The sequence below is a fragment of the Trachymyrmex cornetzi genome, unplaced genomic scaffold, assembly GCF_001594075.2.
Source record: "Trachymyrmex cornetzi isolate Tcor2-1 unplaced genomic scaffold, Tcor1.1 scaffold678, whole genome shotgun sequence".
NCBI lineage: Eukaryota > Metazoa > Arthropoda > Insecta > Hymenoptera > Formicidae > Trachymyrmex > Trachymyrmex cornetzi.
In genome coordinates, this window is record NW_017300001.1 from 8,500 (window position 1) to 11,485 (window position 2,986).

Genomic DNA, 2,986 nt, shown 5'->3' on the forward strand with positions numbered 1-2,986 from the left:
AGATACGTATCTTTTATTCTTATCAATAGAACAATATATTAAATCTCATCAAAATCGGAGGGGGACAGTTCCGTGTGTTCCCTTGAAAGTACGAGGGTTGTTTGAAAAGTTTTGAGCCTCAACATGAAAATGACATTACTTGTCAAAACTATTCTGGTACTACAATTGTACATGTTTTGCAAGATACCTATGAAAATTGTAGCCATTTTGGACGCTCAGTTGTTTGATAATCATTTGTGCCAGTCGATGTCAGTGTTTTCGTTTGACGAAAATCAGTGTCACCCGAGCCTAACTTTGAGCTTAGGAAACAGGAAAAAGTCGTTGAGGATCAAATCTGGTGAATACGGTGAATAGTTAATTAATTAGAACCGCAATTTGTAAATTTTTGTTATGGTGATCGTCGATTCGATTTTTTCCATTTTTACAAAAAACATGACATCAACATGGCTTCTGCAATTTTCACAGTTATCTTTCAAAACATGTACGATTGTAGTACCAAAATAGTTTTGACGAGTAATGCCATCTTCATGTTGAGGCTCAAAACTTTTCAAACGACCTTCGTAAGTATAATTCTTACTTATCAATTAAAATTATTTAAACAGAAATCAAATGTCAGATAACTACATATGATTGCAAAACAAAAACTTCAAGAATAAATTACTTTCGTGTACAATTTTTTGAAAATGTAGCGTAACTTCTGATGTAAATGCATCCGCATCAAGATAACAGACTAAGCAGCAATCAAAGCTGTATATTGAAACACGTTTATGCATACCTCGTGTGTTTTGTTTTTAACATAGCCTCGATTAGTCTACCTACTCCTATGGTCTACTAGCCCTGCTCTCTCCCACATGGTTGCCATATCAAAATTTTTTAAAGGAGAATTTACAGGCCAAAGAAAATTTCATTTTTCAATAAAGAATGGACGATAACCCATGTATATAGAACATAATGATACTCATTTTTAATGTGCACAATGATTATACTCTTATGGAAAAAAACTATTAGTGTCATTACTAGTGTCACTACTAATGAAAATAGCGCAATAGTAAATTCGCTAGTAGTGTAATAGTGTAATAGTGGTGAAAAAAACTTAGTTAAAATTTCACTGAAGTTTTATTGCCAAAATAAGTATTATTGATTAACATATTTCAGAGGATACACGACAAAATTATAATAAAAAACAGTTTCCTTTATGAATTCGAGAACTAATTTGATGATGCTCCAATGCGATCCGAATATGTTCCTCTACTTACCATGCTTGACTTCTGCGATCGTATGGGAATTCTTCGAAGAACCACGAACACCTATAATGCTAATGAACGTATAATTGTAAGTTGTAACATATCTGGTCAAAGATATGAAAGAGACGGAACACGTGTAGAAAAAATAATTAATGTTAAATAATAATTGTAATGTATAAATAAAGATATATCTATAATAATAACTTGTGTTTAATAATACTGTAAAATATTATTTCTACAAGCTGAAATAATACTAATTATTTCAGCTCTAACGATATATAAGGTGTTTCTTAAATTGCAGACACTAATCATACAGCGTCATTCCTAATTAAAAATTTAGTCGAAAAGTCCCGTACAATTTTGCAACTTTCGCAATGGTTGACGAAATATTAATTTCTCAATATTGCCGAATAAATGCGTATCCAGCTGCCCAATCATACCAAAAATTACAAAATGGTGGAGAACTTTTCGATTTAATTTTTAATTAGAAATAGTAATATATGACTAATGTCCGCTATATAAGAAACTTCCTGTATATGTATTTTTTAATCTAAAAAATTTTTTATACCAAATATTATAAGTGAAAATTATATTACGTCATATGTCGTTATACACTATTGCAGTAGTAACATTAATGGCTCAGCAGTGACACTACTGTGTATCAGTAGTGATACTGATTTCAGTAATGACATTGTTAAATGTTAGTAATATCACTATGCACTACTAGCAGTTTTTTGCACTAGTGATTATTTCAGTAGTTCTTATTAGTAGAACTAATGATATGTATCATTTGTATAAAAGATTTGATATCAACAACTGGCGCCAAGTTAAGTTTTAACATTTTAATCATCCCAAAGAAAAAATATAATAGTAACTTTAATGTTTTCTTAATTTATTTAAATCTAATGATATGTATTATTCATAAAAAAGATTTGATATCAAGAATTGGCGCCAAGTTAAATACCATGTAATTCGAATACCAAATTAAATAAATAATATTAACTTTAATGATATGTATTATTCCTATAAAAGATTTGATATCAAGAACTGGCACCAAGTTAAATCCCACTTCTTTATATCACGCCAAATTATATAAATAAACAATAAATATTAATCTAATGGTATGTATTATTTGTACGAACGATTTAATATCAACAACTGTGGCGCCAAGTTAAATTTTACAAAATGAAAAGTAAAACTCAAGTGATACTATCTTTATTATTTACTTAATCCAAATGGTACCATCTTTAATTTTTATGCAATGAAACCTAAGTATACGTATCATTATTTAAGAATCTTCCTATTCCAATCCAAATGGTTTAAATTCCTCTTAAATGAAATTATTATATCACAATTCATTCCAAGACATTTCCTCTTCCAACTAAAGTAGTGGTTATTTAAATCCCCTTCAAAACATTATACGAAACATTATCACAAAATTGCGTTGCCTTGCTCAATTTAAGTGTTACCACAAAAAATTAAAGAATTAACCGTATAAAATGAAAAAATTTAATTTAAATAAAAAAACTTTACATGTAAAAACATAAAACAACCTGACTTTGCGCGGACGCAGCTCGTCGGTCACGGGCTGCGGCCAGGGTCGCAAAGAGGTTCGGCCAGGAGGAGAGAGATGCAAGGCGGTAATAACGGAATTAATACGGATTCGTGTGATAATGAGAGTATATTCTTGATATATATGTTACAGAGTGTATTTGTGTGTGTGTGTGTGTGTGTGTGAGTGG

General features: G+C 30.4%; 1 long non-coding RNA gene across 1 annotated transcript in view; it reads left to right on the forward strand.

Annotated features, from left to right (window-relative positions):
- Positions 1 to 459: 459 nt before the first annotated feature.
- LOC108767446 (uncharacterized) overlaps positions 460 to 2,986 on the forward strand; it is a 20,407-nt gene continuing 17,880 nt past the window's right edge. The window contains exon 1 of the long non-coding RNA XR_001940430.1: positions 460 to 560. This is a non-coding gene — a long non-coding RNA (uncharacterized LOC108767446). The remainder of the gene's footprint in view (positions 561 to 2,986) is intronic.